General features: G+C 39.5%; 1 protein-coding gene and 2 long non-coding RNA genes across 3 annotated transcripts in view; 2 read left to right on the top strand and 1 right to left on the bottom strand.

Annotated features, from left to right (window-relative positions):
• Positions 1-15382, top strand: part of nrg3a (neuregulin 3a) — a 430968-nt gene that overhangs the window by 126798 nt on the left and 288788 nt on the right. The gene's annotated exons all lie outside the window — the stretch shown is intronic.
• Positions 1-15382, bottom strand: part of LOC146505802 (uncharacterized) — a 282570-nt gene that overhangs the window by 35691 nt on the left and 231497 nt on the right. The window lies entirely within an intron of this gene.
• Positions 6879-15362, top strand: LOC146505803 (uncharacterized). The gene is made up of 2 exons (XR_014877690.1): positions 6879-8012; positions 8104-15362. It is a non-coding gene; the product is annotated as an uncharacterized LOC146505803 (long non-coding RNA).

A 15382-nucleotide genomic window follows, 5' to 3' on the forward strand; every position in this document is an offset into this window, starting at 1 on the left:
GTGGTAGTGCTTAGTATTAAACTGAATCATGTTGGTTTATTCATGTTAGGGCTCAGTTTGCATTCATCATTCCTTCACAGACAGTGATTACTGACAGTGTTGGGAAGGTTACTTTTAAAATGTATTCCATTACAGATTACAGAATACATGCCCCAAAATGTATTCTGTAACGTATTCCGTTACGTTACTCAATGAGAGTAACGTATTCTGAATACTTTGGATTACTTAATATATTATCATGCTGTTTACAACTACATGAATGTACTATTGCTGTGATTTATTACTGTTACTGAAGGTCCGCGGCTCCGAACCGTAGTAAAGGGACCTCTGGCTAATACGGTGGGTTCTGTGTCGGGCTGGTAGCCGAAAACTAGCTTTACTTTGTTGTCTGGGTCAACTTTGCTAGCGAGAGACAGAGAGAGGCGTTGAAAGGCTGCTCCAAAGGAACTTATTGTTTTTGGAGGAAAACACGAACACGGTGTACAGTCGAGTCTTAATAGCTTACTTACAACTGGGCTTGTCAGGCTCTCTTCTTGGCTGCAGTGGTTATTATTATATTTACATGCTTCCAGCTCCCGTTTTTGCTCGATGACAGCTCGTACTTTTCCTTTTTCTCCCTCCCTCGCTCACAGACACATAACGTGTATGGCAGTCCATTCTCCCTGCAGCACGGACTACACTGCCTATGATGCTACATTCTTTAGAGCTATACCTGTAGCATTCTGCCTGTTAGCTTAGCACAACAACAACAACAGGCTCTCTCTCACCCAGGAAACACGCAGAGAGAGAGCGTCACCCTGTAACCATGGCAACCGTAACGCTGCCGCCTGGAACAACAGAACGTAGCTGTCAAACAAAACCCAAACAGTCCTGACCCGCGACAATATGAAACAGGGAAGTACCGCCGTGTAATCCATTTATTTCAACAAAGTAACTGTATTCTAAATACCACCTTTTTAAACGGTAACTGTAACGGAATACAATTACTCATATTTTGTATTTTAAATACGTAACGGCGGTACATGTATTCCGTTACTCCCCAACACTGATTACTGATAATCCATCTGCAAAACTTCACAATGAAAACACCTTATTTACAGCATCACACCTTCACATTCTGCAGCAAGTAAACAGACACATGTATATCTGCACAATAACAGTCAGGGCAGGTGAGGCCTCTATGCAACAGTAACTCTCACACCTTTCCTCTTGTGCTTCACGTTTTTTTCTTTTTCACTTCCCGAGTGGGTTTTTTCATCCTACCTGGAGAAAAAATGTGATGACACAGTGTTGATTTTTCACAAGCGTGTATAGTGTACCTCGGGAGACACACAAACAAACAGAATTCTATCAATGTCACACGAAAGCGCACACATTCAATATGTTATTGTGTAATGTGTGCTCTTCTGCCCTTGTTTTACTTCTGTCAGTCATAGCATGCACCCACCTATCAAGCTTAAAAAAAGAAGAAAAGTGTAGTAGCTGAGGGAGATAATAGACTTAAAGCCAAGATCGGTAGTAAGCAAGTAAAGTATGAAAGGCATTCCAGGGTCTTTATTAGGAGAAATGATAATGATAATGTGTATTTAGATTCATATGTGTTAATAATTTCTGTTTAAACGTTCATTTTTATGATTATTTTCTTGTCGGCTTGAAATAAAATATCACCCTCTGCTGGAACTGCAGCTATCGCAGCCTCTGTGTGCGTGCTTCATGTTTTACAGAGGCTAATTGTGAAATGGGCATGATGGACTGTTGCATCATCTGCCAAAGTCTTACAAATTTAAAGAAATTGATCAACCATCACATTGAAATTGATTCGGTTCTTTTTTTACCCATGCGTCACCTCTGCACTAAAGACTCAGTTCTCACCTTAGTGAGGTCACTATGTTGTATCTACATGTGTCCATGTTTAGGTTTGTACTCTGAGCTATGTTTTTACTACAAATGTGTCAAACTTTCTAAAAACTGCCCTGAAGTTATACTGTATTTCAAATAAAATCTCTCCCTTCCTTCTTGGACCTCCCGTCATTGTCGCTTCTTTGGGACAGCCTGCTCTTTGTGTATGCAAACATTTGGCACATAATTGTTGTTATTTCATTTTACGAATTGACTTAATTGAACTTATATCTCTTATATCGCTGGCCTAGGAACGCCTTGGTGTTCCCCTGGATAAGAGTAGGAGGTGGCCGGGGAAAGGGAGGTCTAGGCTTCTCTGCTTAGGCTGCTGCCCCCTGGATAAGCAGAAGAAGATGAATGGATGGATTTAATTGAACATTTGAAGAGTTGATGCACTTGTTAGTAAATAGTTTTTCACCTTGATAGATTTGTGCATACCCTTACGTAGACACTCTTCATGTCAAGTCTGTGTATGCATATGTGCACTGGTGTGAGTGTATTAGAAACCCATCCAAGCTAATCCAAATACGGCCACTTTGTGCTTCATAAAACACAAGAATTCAATGTCCACGTTGTGTTGTAAGAATTATTCTGTGATATCATGGTGGCTATATCCATCCTGTATTGAGAGAGTATTTTTAAACTGTGCTCACCAAAATATAATAATATTTGGTTTTATACAAAATACCATTTGGAATGAAAATAAACTATGTAGGTAATGATTCATTTTTTCTTTTAGGAGCAGAAATTGTTAGTTTCTGAAGTAAATTGCTTGTAGAACAATGAAAAATCTCATTTTCATAGTAAATATAGTTGTGTTGTCGTCTCAAATGACAAGATATTAGAAGATAAATGACTGATGAGGAAGTGGACTGTGGAGAACATTCAGCCTACTACATTTGTTTCTTTGTTCCTGCTGAAAGCCAGCTGACAGGACTTGAGACTTTAATCCATTTTTCAGTCACATATATAGTCAGGGCCATAAGTATTAGACAGTTGACAGTTTTTTTTTTCATTTTTGAATGCCACCACAGTGGGGTATAAATGCAACAGGTAAGACGTTTCTGAAGTGCAGACTTTCTTATTTAATTAAAGGAGTTTAACAAAGTAATTGCATTAAATCTGTAGGAATTACAGCCATTTTTATGCATAGTCCTTTATCTTTACTAACTGAAAAGGTTCTCTATTGGGTTGAGATCAAGTGACTAACATCAGTATTGAAGAATGCTCCATTTATAAGCCTTGGAAAGTCTCCGGTTGCCATGTGGTTTAGGCCAGCGAACACTGTGGAGTCTGTTTTGTGTGACTTGGCTGCCTGAGTAGAGCGTGTAGTCCTGTACACTTCAGAATTACCAATTACTACATTGTTACTACTTATTCAGCTGTCACATCATCAATAAACATTAGTGTCCAGTTGCACTGACACTCATACATGCCTATGTGATACCATTATACGGTATTCAATTCAATTCAATTCAATTTTATTTATATAGCGCCAAATCACAACAAAAGTCGCCTCAAGGCGCTTCATAGATACAGAGAAAAACCCAACAATCATATGACCCCCTATGAGCAGCACTTTGGTGACAGTGGGAAGGAAAAACTCCCTTTTAACAGGAAGAAACCTCCAGCGGAACCAGGCTCAGGGAGGGGCGGGGCCATCTGCTGCGACCGGTTGGGGTGAGAGAAGGAAGACAGGATAAAGACATGCTGTGGAAGAGAGACAGAGGTTAATAACGGATATGATTCAATGCAGAGAGGTCTGTTAATACATAGTGAGTGAGAAAGGTGACTGGAAAGGAAAAACTCAATGCATCATGGGAATCCTCCGGCAGCCTAATTCTATTGCAGCATAACTAAGGGAGGATTCAGGGTCACCTGGTCCAGCCCTAACTATATGCTTTAGCAAAAAGGAAAGATCAGATGGGCTGTTTCTCTCTTTTACATACTTTTCTTTACCCGTCATGCTGGTACAAATAACACACCAGAGCCTGGTCTGGTGTGCAACATGTTCATGCATGTCTCTTGATTGTAGACTTTTCATAAAGAAAGGCAGAATTCTTAAATCAGCCACTTTAGTTGTCTTCGGTGGTCTTTCAGGCCTTTTAGCCGTCTTTTTAAGAACGTACCTGTCATGACATTACCAGCTTATTGATACGGGGACTCAAAAAGGTTTTGCTGTCTTACTGAGGAGGTTATTTATTACTCATTCACTCTTTAAACTACTGATGTTCTTATTTATTTACATTCATATCTCTTGGGACCTTATATTGATAATTCAAGTGAATGGCCAACAAATCCAATATCAAATCAACTGTGATGGATTTTAATATGTGCAGAGACAGAAATTCCTAAACCTTTGTAATCCTCCAAATACTTTATGTACACATAACACACTTTTTCCATATATTTAGCTGTCAAGCACAGTTTTCTAGACTTCTGGTCACCGTAGGATTATTTAAAGTGACTCAACACTCACCATACAACAGGCACAATGCAGCTCCTAACAGACCCAGGTCAGTTGTTTTCCTGAGTGTAAGACAAAGAGGAAAAGCTGGAGGCTCACAGGAGAGTCCATCAGCAATAAGAGGTCAGCAGAAAAATGTATTATCGATTGTGTCCCATTCACAAAAGACTTATGGCTGCTCGTGTGAGCCCTCTTAAGTAGACACATGTGCACAGACAGTCAAAGACTTACACACATTTTGAAAGGTGACAACAGCAGGACTAGACACACAGAAGCAAGGCCAGAAGCCAAAAGAGGTGCAAGTGCACCGACGCAGGCACTTGTAAGTGATACGAAGAGTCCGTTTGACAAGCAGAGAACAAGATGGTGTTTTATCAATCAGCAGAAAGTTGTAATGGTAAAGACGCAGCCACAAAGCTTTCGAGCAATTTCACTATTTCTCTCTAGTTCTCCTTTTATTGCTCTGTCTATTTGTTGTAGTTTAGGAGAAAAGCCATAAGGTTTTAACAGCCCTATTTATTCTTTTTTCATGAACCCTGGGTCTGGCCAGGCTGATAAAAATGGATTGTGTCTCTGGAGTGCTGCCGGCATGCTCTGTCTCAGGGGCAAGAGCTCCTTTGAGAGAATTTAGCTTTCACAGGTTATAGAAATGGATCGAAGAATAGACCCTTGGAAAAACACCAAGTACCAATCTACAATATACTTTTAATGAAGTTCTGTCTTCGTGGAGCTGTAATCATTGTGCAGAAAATCTCTGGCACACAAGTGCATAGGTATTTCATTATTACATTTTAAAAGATTTCAACACTTGAGCAGTTTCAGTCAAGTACTAAAGTCCGTACTGGAATTAGATGATTCAAAACCCCGTTATCTCCAAAAGACAAGCCAGTGCTTGAGTTAACATTAAAGTGCAATGCATGTGTTTTGTGGTGCTTAAGAAAAAAAGCTAGCATGGCTGAGCTTGGCTCAGTAAAATACGATTTAATACTCAGGTAGAGCATGTCAGGAAATAAGATTGACAACCTTTGCTGGGGGAGTGTCGACACTTTCCAAAGTAAAAGGCGGCGTAACATCCCCGAATCAGCAGAGAACTGCAGCAAAGCTGAATTTGCCATGAAGCTACTGGTCATGGACTTAAAGCAACAGAAGGAGGTCACGACCCCGAGGTGTCTGTCTGGAAGGAATATTTGGACTTTTTTTTCCAGAGTAAAGCAACAAATGTTCCTGCATTTCCCTTTAAGCTACTCTTAAGATGTCTCACTACCAACATTTACATTCAAATTCAAATTTTATTTGTCACATACACAGTCATACACAGTACGATATGCAGTGAAATGCTTAGACAACTGCTCGTGACCTAAAGAAAGAAGAAAAGGCTATGAATAAGATAGGAAATAAATATGAAAATTAAAAAGGGTAAATTTAACTAGAAAGGAATAAAATAAAATATAAAAATTAAAGTTAAAAATGAAATAACTGTACAACACAAATGAGAATGAAGGGTAAATTTAACTGGGAAAGAATAAGATAAAATATATAAATTAAAATAACTGTACAACAAAATACACAATACACAGTATAGAAATAAATAAGAATGTATGAAGAAATATAAATGTATATATACACAATAACAGCAGCTGTACAAGTATTAAATGGAAATGAAGAATATAATGTCCAGTGTTGTGCAATCCACATTTGTAAGTGTCTTGTGCAGTGCAAATATGCTTAAGTGAGAGTGAATGATTCATGGAGGATCAGAGTTGCAAATAATTGCAGATTCTTTATTCACTCTTATTGATGTGGCAGTAATGTACAAAAAATCTATTTATGGACATATTAAGGTCACGAAGGGTCACAGACATGCAAAGGCACAATACGTAGACATGTCAAAGACAACTGAGTCAGCTTTTTAGTTGAGCTTCCAGCGATTGTGGTGAGAAATAAAAAGGTTAAAGGTAAGCAGAGTCCAGACTTCACATAACAGAAGTCATGTGCCTAAAGCAAAACTCTATCAGCAAGTGAAAGACTGTGTTGTGAATTTCCATATCAGAAAGCTGTCTCATTTTTTTATTTATTTATTATTTTTGTTTGGTGGTCTGAAAGGTGATGGAGCTCTGTTGCGACCTAATGGAAACAATTTATCCAGCGACTGTGCTCAGGTCCTGGACCCCGATGCGACTGAATGTGTGTGTCTGACAGACAGAAAGAGCATGACAATACTTTTGAACCACAGCTCCAATGGCACTAAACACACACACACACACACACACACACACACACACACACACACACACACACACACACACACACACACACACACGACAGGGTGAAGAGTCTGCTCCCACTGTCCGGTAGTAATGGGGCTTCTCAGCACAGCTGAAACACTCAGTCACACTTTCAGCTGGGAAATTGATTTTCCCGAGGTTCCCATTCCATTTGTATGTGCACTGTGTGTGAGTGAGAGTGTGTATGTGTGTGAGAGAGTCCAACCATCAAAATCATCTTAACAATAATTGTCTATAACCTGTATCCTGTACAATAACCTGTATCGATGATGTTATTTTTGGGACTATATCAAAGCAGACCCTGTTGGTGAGAGGGAATAGTACTAGTATACTACTACTATAGTATACTAGTACTATAAAAGTCCTATTGTTTTACATGACCTGCGACTAATTACACTATGTAAGGTCAAAAGTCCCTGTCCTCGTGTTTTACACCTGCCAGGATGAGGTTTTGTTCAGCCACAGCCATCCTCTTGTTTCTAATCCTTCTGCTCACTGAAAATGTTGACTGGATGTGAGACAGTGTAATACCACTTTGGCTAAATGTTGTTCGCCATACTGGCCAGTGTGGAGTACCTGATGATAGAGGGAGTGGGTTGCCACTATAAATACAGAGCGTTTGATTCACGTAGCCTACATGGGTCCTCTCATTCATCATCTTTTGTTCTTGAGCTCCCACAAGAGAGGAGTTTGTGAAAAAAGGAGAAAAAAATTGCTCAGAGAAGTGAAATGAGTGAACACAGCTGTTTGTGTGTGTGTGACACTGGCTGGGTGGTGTATATTGTATCAAGGTGATGGTAAGCGGTGCTGCCGCTGAGCTAAGATGATATTGTTTCCCCTGAACCGTGATGCTGAGCTTTATTTTCTTTATTGTTGCAGTGTCTTTTGGATTTATTTTAAGCGTTTCAATTTGGAAATTGTTTTCCTGATGTGAGCACAGGTAGTGTATATGTAGTGCAAAGACCCAGGATTACAAGGAGCTCACGCTCCTGAAGCACATTAAGTTTAGTCGTTGTGTTTCATCAAGAAAAGAATGAGGCATTCTTCCCAGAACTCACCAAGAACGTATCCATTCGATCACAGTGACCATTTATTTCTGTCCTTCCCTCACACATATGTTCTTTATTGCAAGTACATGTGTCTTTGTGTTTGTTGTGTGAACGCGAGGGAACACCGGGTAAGAAAATGAGAAGCAGACTACAAACCACTGAGAACAAGTAAAGCGCCTTACATCCCATGCTGAGGTGACAGACGGTAACCATGGCTACTTTGCCCCACTCAAATATCTGCCTAAGAAATCGAACACTTCTTAGTCTGCTTTCTTGTTGGTTGGTTTTTTAATCAACCTAACAAACTCACTTGTTGCCCATTTCCTGAGCTCATAATGTGCTTTGAGTACAGTTTGCATGCACAACAAAAAAGATAAAACCTCAACAGCCCCCATGGTAACAGTGGAAAGGAAGAGCTCCCTTTTAACAGGAAGAGGCTTGCAATTGAAGCCAGCTCAGGGAGGGGTAGTCATCTGTCATGTCGGAGACTGAAGGAGAAATAAACAAGGGGAAACGTACAGTAACAGGGACGAAACATTTTTTTAAAAAGTTAAAAATCCAAGACTGCTGCACAGTCTGCACATTCCAGCACATAAAATAATTTTTGTGTGTTTACACTCAGTCTTTCAAATAGATGCAAGTGAAACACAGCAGAAAATAAATAAAGTCAAAGACTAGCGGTGCTGTTGCTCTATTTTCACCTGTAAAGCAGGAGTGGGGTAGGCGGAGGTTTACCCCGGTGCAGGTGTGCCGCAGCGGTCAGTGGAAGAATCCGCGAGTTTCTCTGTGAGTTTCCCATTACGTCGTAGCTACTCGGTGCTTGTTTGGAAGTTTAGGGATTTTTTTCGCTGTAAAAAGAAGTTTTCTTCCCACGCACAACGGACACTAATGTTTTTGTCACTTTTTATGGAATCAAACTCAAAGTAAGGTCAGTACTTCCACGCTTTAAACGCTGCACGCTCATACTCTCTCTGCACTCGATATATGATCCATTGTTGATCTGCACACAGCTGTTGTCACGAACGTCGCACTCGCTTACGTCACTGTCATGAGACATTCTCGCAAACGGTTTTAGTAACGTAGTAACGCAGCGTTCCTACGGGAAAGTAACGGTAATCTAATTACTGTTTTCCCTTACTTTACTAGTTACTTGAAAAAAGTAATATGATTATCTCTGTTCACAAGTAGTAACCTTCACAAGGGCAGTTTTCTGTGATAGCTGAGAAATGTTAACAATATTATTACTATTCATAAAAAGACTAAAAGTTGAAATGATTTTCTTCAGAACCTTAGAAAAAAAACAGTTTTAAAATGGTTTTATAATTACTAAATAACTGAGGATCCAGATTTTGGTTTATAAGTGAGGGCTGAATGACATCTTGTTTAAAACAGCTTTAAATAACAACCGGAAAAAAGAAAACAGAAGTTAAAGATCATTATACTATTATATAATGTTATTATGATAAGAAGAGAAACTGTAAGAAATATCTATTTAAAAAGAATCAGCTGGAATCATATCTGTACTACGGGGGGGCTTCATTAGAAAGATAATTATGTTTAGAGATGAGTGGTTTGTGGTTTGAAACTGTGAGACTGATAAAGGTAAACAGATAATATGAATAAGGCGCAACCTGTGATCAAATTGATAACATTTTTCCAATAATGGGGGTTGCATATTTTTCAGGCCAGTCAGATTCAGGTGCAAGATCTGCACATGGAGTTTATGACATTGACGTCATAGCCACAAATATTCATAATCTCAGAAAACCTTTCAGAGTAATATACTGATCTTACATCTTTAACTGCTTTCTGGTAGATTTTTCATAGATTCCCTCTCAGTGTTGTTAAATATATATAAATATGTAGGGGACTAAATTGCATGTGTAATGTCTGATTTTTCTCCTGGTAACAGAATATGTTGAGAATGGTGCGATTGGCAGGTCTGACAGAGTGGATGAAATGGCACACGTTTATGTCTTTGTACACCAGCATGTGATTATCTATAGACCCATAAATAGATGAAAGCATGCATTACATATCTTACAGCTGGTATCTGGATGTTGGGCCTCCAGCCCTTCCTCTGGATCAAATCATGAATACCCAAAGGCAGTGAAACAGACAGTTCCATCATTAGAACAATTACCAATGCAACCTTTCCATGACTGATGAAGCTTGCATCAAACATGTTACAGCCAATTTACTATATCTGTGTGACTTGCATTAATGTCAGAAAACATTCTTCTTTTTTTCCCTAAACAGCGAAGGTCCTTTCTGGATCTGTGCTACCACTGATCCGGTGGTAGCACAGATCCAGGAAGAGGAAGACGTTAGAATGTCAGAGGGAAGTAAATATTCCTAAATATAGCACGAGCCATTTATCATTTTCCTTCTCATGATGGAAAAAGGCTATACCTTTACAAAGTTTGGAGAAGAATTGATGGAATGTAACAATGGAACGGTAACTGTATTCTGTTACAGTTACCGTTTAAAAAGGTGGTATTTAGAATACAGTTACTTTGTTGAAATAAATGGATTACACGGCGGTACTTCCCTGTTTCATATTGTGGCGGGTCAGGACTGTTTGGGTTTGTTTGACAGCTACGTTCTGTTGTTCCAGGTGGCAGCGTTACGGTTGCCATGGGTACAGGGTGACGCTCTCTCTCTGCGTGTTTCCTGGGTGAGAGAGGCCTTTTTGTTGTTGTTGTGCTAAGCTAATAGGCAGAATGCTACAGGTATAGCTCTAAAGAATGTAGCATCATAGGCAGTGTAGTCCGTGCTGCAGGGAGAATGGACTGCCATACACGTTATGTGTCTGTGAGCGAGGGAGGGAGAAAAAGGAAAAGTACGAGCTGTCATCGAGCAGAAACGGGAGCTGGAAGCATGTAAATATAATAATAACCACTGCAGCCAAGAAGAGAGCCTGACGAGCCCAGTTGTAAGTAAGCTATTAAGACTCGACTGTACACCGTGTTCGTGTTTTCCTCTGAAACAATAAGTTCTGTTGGAGCAGCCTTTCAACGCCTCTCTCTGTCTCTCCCTAGCAAAGTTGACCCAGACAACAAAGTAAAGCTAGTTTTCAGCTACGAGCCCGACACGAACCCACCGTATTAGCCAGAGGTCCCTTTACTACGGTTCGGAGCCGCGGACCTTCAGTAACAGTAATAAATCACAGCAATAGTACATTCATGTAGTTGTAAACAGCATGATAATATATTAAGTAATCCAAAGTATTCAGAATACATTACTCTCATTGAGTAACGTAACGGAATACGTTACAGAATACATTTTGGGGAATGTAATCTGTAATCTGTAATGGAATACATTTTAAAAGTAACCTTCCCAACACTGTTTATCCATTAGGACTTCCGTGACTGCAGTTACGTGACCTCCTGTTTGCTTACTAATACAGTAAAAGGTTTTCTGAAAGCCATCCCTAGTTGAGTCTTGGGGAGTAGCTAGAATGGTTTGGATCAGCTGCAGTTCCTAATAATTGCCATTTAGTGTCAACTGTTCTTCTTCCTCAGCATGAGCAGGAAAAAAGAAAGCCCTGCTGCCTGTTGAATAAACTGGTTTCTCTGTTAACACTGGGGGTGGTGGCAGACAGGCAGGTACTGTTTATTGTTCTTAAACTTCCCACTGTTTACATTTTACACAAGGTTCCAAGTAGAATTCATAGGTGATGGTGTTAAAGGCTGTTTGAAAGATAAATCAAAGGCTTCCTGTGGTTTTAATGTGAAATGTTACTGTTTATTCCAATAAATTGATGTAACAGCTTCTGCGAGTATAACCACTATTTTTTCAGAATATGTTTTTCAATCACAACATTTTGGCTGAATTTAAAAGCTTTTTCATGTTTCCTTGCCTGGGAATGATATATGTTGAGGGGGTGTTTAAGTACTCTAGCTTCTGGGCTCACAGACATAAGAGGCTATCGTATGAGCACAGCTGTGTACACATATCACCTCTTCTCAAATTGATGGGCGACACTTGTTTCACAGAGTCACTGAATATACGGTACGTGCATGCTCGACCAATGTGTCCCACTCTGCAGGACTCTTTGCTGGTGTTATTGTGCTATCGTGTTAATGAGTCATTACTCATCAGAAGTTAACTTTACTCTGCGCTCTTTGTTGAATGCGACAGATTAGTAAAAGTTTTTCGTCTGTTTTTTTTAAACCACGAGAATCAAAGTACGATTAATGTTCACCAGAAAGTTCATCTCTAAAGTGAGTGCTGTTGCTTTATCAGCCATATCGATTTATCAATGAGGATCTGACACAATGGACGTGCAAGTGAGAACGTAGAAGTGAAAGCTTGTGTAAGGAGCTATGTAATAGGATTGAGGGCCATCTGCCTCCCTGTGCTGCCCACAGACTGCCTACTGTCCCCAGAGGCACCCAGCAGCACTGGCAGCCAGGAATAAGATAGCGCTAAGTTTGTTTCCTTAGAAAAAGTTGAGCGAAAGGAGGTATTTAGTCATCCTCTTTGAATGTAACAACATTTTGCTATACAGTATATTCCTCGAGAAAAAGCTCAGAATTCAGACAAATAATTTTGGTAATATGGGATCATACATATTAGTTAGTGAGAACATGTACTTAGAAACTACTGTGCAGTAATGAGGCCTACAAGTGACCCACTGCCTCATAGCTCTACACACAGCTTGTGCTAAGTTATTCCCAAAAGACTGTTGTAGCTTTAAGAACTTGAGTAATATTCATCATACACAGTCTCAACAGCCAACAAGGTGCTGATGAAGTGTGTTTCATCAAAAAGAAAAAAGAAGACTGTCATCATTTGTTTTCTTTTTTGGCTGGGAGTAATGCTGAAGCTGACGAACACCTCACCGGCACACGGGAGGCAGTGAGTTTAGGAACTGTTGTATTTTCAATTATATTCAGTAAAATGATCAGAATGTGGCCTCTGATCATTTTTCAGCCAGCGATCACAAGTAACCGGGGACATAATTAATCGCATATAAAGATTTAATTGTAAAAACATGTAATATTCATGACAAAACAGAGATGTTTTTCAAAATTATTGATGACAGTCATCATGAGAGTTATTTAAGCCAGCTCTTGACGTGAAGTGAAATTAATAATCAACTTGAAAATGTTGAAAATGTTTAATTTTGGGGGGAAACGGCTTCATGACTTCACCGCATTGACTTAGAGAAAACATGTCTCACATGCTTTTCTTGCACACACAGTGGTTCTACTAAATGCAGGAGGTAGGAGCATGCAAGTACACACTGCCCAGGTCTGTCAGCAGGCCACCATGTGGATGTCTGATATTACCACAGCCTGATGCAGCTACTACATTTAGCTTGCCGTTAGCAGCTCATAAACAGCATTTTTAGCTTGTTGTTTGAATGTTTGAATGCTTATGGTAATAGTTCATTCATTTTAATTATATTGATATTGTGGTAAATAACAATTCCAGTCAATTACTGTCAATTACAATTAGTTGAGCTATTTTCTATATTATGACAAAGACTTTACAACGATACAGAAATAAATCCAATGATCCCCTGTGAGCAATCGTATTGATCTGCTTAGATATTTTAAGGAGCGATGCAATACTGTGATAAATGATTTGCTTAGTAGTATGTATGGTATCTGACCTCTAAAATCTAATCTTGCACTGCCTACACTGCTTAATATGCAGAAGAGGTAAGCAGCAAATTAAGTTTAATTAAGAAATCAAACGATTTAGACGCTACTTCATTCATAATTCTTTGCCTTGGATCTCAGCCCTTGTTCTTCAATCCCCTGTTTGGAGCAATGTATTCAGGAAAGGAGAAAACTGGAACCTGAATCATATATAACATCAGACACTTATTTAGCTCCACAGACTCATAATTTCTCAAACTAAGCAGAGCCATTGAGCTCCCTAAAATATTTCTGCATTGCTGTGAATATATAATCAGGGTCTCACAAGCAGGCAGGCAGCCACAGGACTAAAATCATCACAACACCATTTCCTTCTAGATCCATAATAGATGACAGTCGCGACCAAACCATATCTCATCACTAGTTCGTAGAGGGTCAAAACCCTCACTCTAATGCAACTAGAGTGAGCTAAGTGGCATTGAATGGATATAATCTGTCACATCCAATCAAATGAAGCTCTCAAAAATGATCGGAGAGTGAGGTGGGTTTAGGAACGCAGTGAGGAAAATGGGAAAGGCAGAGATCAGACCCACAGAAAAGGCAGAGGAGTGGTGGGACTATTGGAAAATGAAAGATGGAAAGTCAACTGCGTAGACAGAGAGAACTTCAATCAAAACCCCCACTTGAATAAGTCATGTCTATCTAATAGACTCCAGGAAATAGTCATGAATATATAAAGAGGAAATGTGCATTAATCAGATCCGCTTACCTCCTCCTTTTTGTGGGAATACAGAAATTTGTACCTTTTCAGTAACTAATCTGGCACAGTGACAGACCGGAGCGATGCAGAGACAGAGAGGAAGAGAGACGAGTGTTTCAACGTTTTATCTGCAAGCGAGTTATGCAAATATGTAAAAATATTCAATTAAAGGGGGGCATTACTGGCACGAAAGTTTCACAAAATGTTGTTTCCAAAGCGTCAAATGCATTTTTCTCAAAATATTTTATGGATCACAATAATAGAGATATTTATTAAAGATAAAAGACGTTCAGGCAAACAAAATGGAGCCGTAAGAGAGAAAAGTCTGATGATAAATGAAACTTGATGGCTCTTCTCACGTTCCATAAAACCTGTAACCTTTTCAGAGAAAAGGAGAGGGAAAGGAGGTGAGATGGCCGTTAGAGTGGAGGAGACGGGCAGATTAAAGTGTCTATTTTTATTTTGCTACAGAGAAGTGGGATGCTTTCTTTTCACTCTACGTGTGTGTGTGTGTGTAGGGGATAGAGAAAGTGCTGCTGGCTGAAAGTATAGTTGAGTTTTACAAAAGTTTTACTGCTTTATTTTCGTTTTGCCACTGAATGCATACATGGATGGATGGACAGACAAACAGATGCTGAAATTAGCTGGATAAACTGTGTAAGGGGAAGACAGGGAGATAACAGTGCTGTAAGAAACCAAGATAATGAGTGAAAAGGGCGACCGTGGCTCAGGAAGCGTATCTGTAACCAGAAGGTTGCCGGTTCGATCCCTGGGCTCTCTGTCCTGGTCGTTGTGTCCTTGGGCAAGACACTTTACCCTCCCGCCTAGGGCTGGGTATCGTCACTGATTTCTAGAATCGATTCACGATTCACAATTCGATTTAATTCGATTTGAATCTGGGAAATTTTGTCAGAAATATTATAATTCAGATCAGTACATTTACATATTTTTGTATCTATAAAAAGGAAGCTGACACACGTGAGACTTTATCAAAGGTGTGAGCGTCACAGCAGATGCCTTTGTGTCAAAGTAGCTGAAGATGAAACACAGAAAAACATGAAGGTGATTTTCCTGGTCTGGGATTTTATACAAATATTCTGCAGTACATCAAAAACAAAAGAAAATCATTAATCAACACTTGAACATTACCTCTGACGTTACAGCGGTTTTATTAGAGACACGGCTGAGCGTTTTGCATTTTGCATAATTCTAAAAAGTTTAAATTTGTTCAGTATTGAACGGCAGAAATTAGGTTTTCTTTTCGGAAGTATATAAAACGAAAAAAAACCCCATCGGCCGACCGCGCTGTA

This window comes from Neolamprologus multifasciatus, chromosome 13 (assembly GCF_963576455.1).
Source record: "Neolamprologus multifasciatus chromosome 13, fNeoMul1.2, whole genome shotgun sequence".
Classification (NCBI taxonomy): domain Eukaryota; kingdom Metazoa; phylum Chordata; class Actinopteri; order Cichliformes; family Cichlidae; genus Neolamprologus; species Neolamprologus multifasciatus.